The sequence below is a fragment of the Penaeus monodon genome, chromosome 32 (assembly GCF_015228065.2).
Source record: "Penaeus monodon isolate SGIC_2016 chromosome 32, NSTDA_Pmon_1, whole genome shotgun sequence".
NCBI lineage: Eukaryota > Metazoa > Arthropoda > Malacostraca > Decapoda > Penaeidae > Penaeus > Penaeus monodon.
Window position 1 is genome coordinate 19523030 of NC_051417.1, and position 345 is coordinate 19523374.

General features: G+C 42.0%; 1 long non-coding RNA gene across 1 annotated transcript in view; it reads right to left on the bottom strand.

The window, feature by feature from the left end:
- Positions 1-339, bottom strand: part of LOC119593713 — a 101181-nt gene extending 100842 nt beyond the window's left edge. The window contains exon 1 of the long non-coding RNA XR_005230555.1: positions 173-339. This is a non-coding gene — a long non-coding RNA (uncharacterized LOC119593713). The remainder of the gene's footprint in view (positions 1-172) is intronic.
- Positions 340-345: the final 6 nt, after the last annotated feature.

Genomic DNA, 345 nt, shown 5'->3' on the forward strand with positions numbered 1-345 from the left:
TCACGCGACCCCAGAAAAGGGAATCAATAGAACGACCGTCCAAAAACCAATGGCCTGAAATGCCAATCGCTCAATCTATATCTGAATAAATGAAAGGAGACATTTATCCGCATCTGCATCGCCAGCGTGCACGACAACAGACTCAACCGAGTATTAACATACATTCACTCACCTGAAAGCTTCCTCAAGTAACCAATATCCCGGTGGATCAAAGGGTGAAATACTCCTCAACGTCTTGTATGTCTTTTGTTTATTATTGTGTTCATGGTCTTTTGATGTGTGCGGTAACAGTGGGTGTTTGAGTGTAACAAAGGCTGGTGATTTATTTTCATTTATCACTGGGAA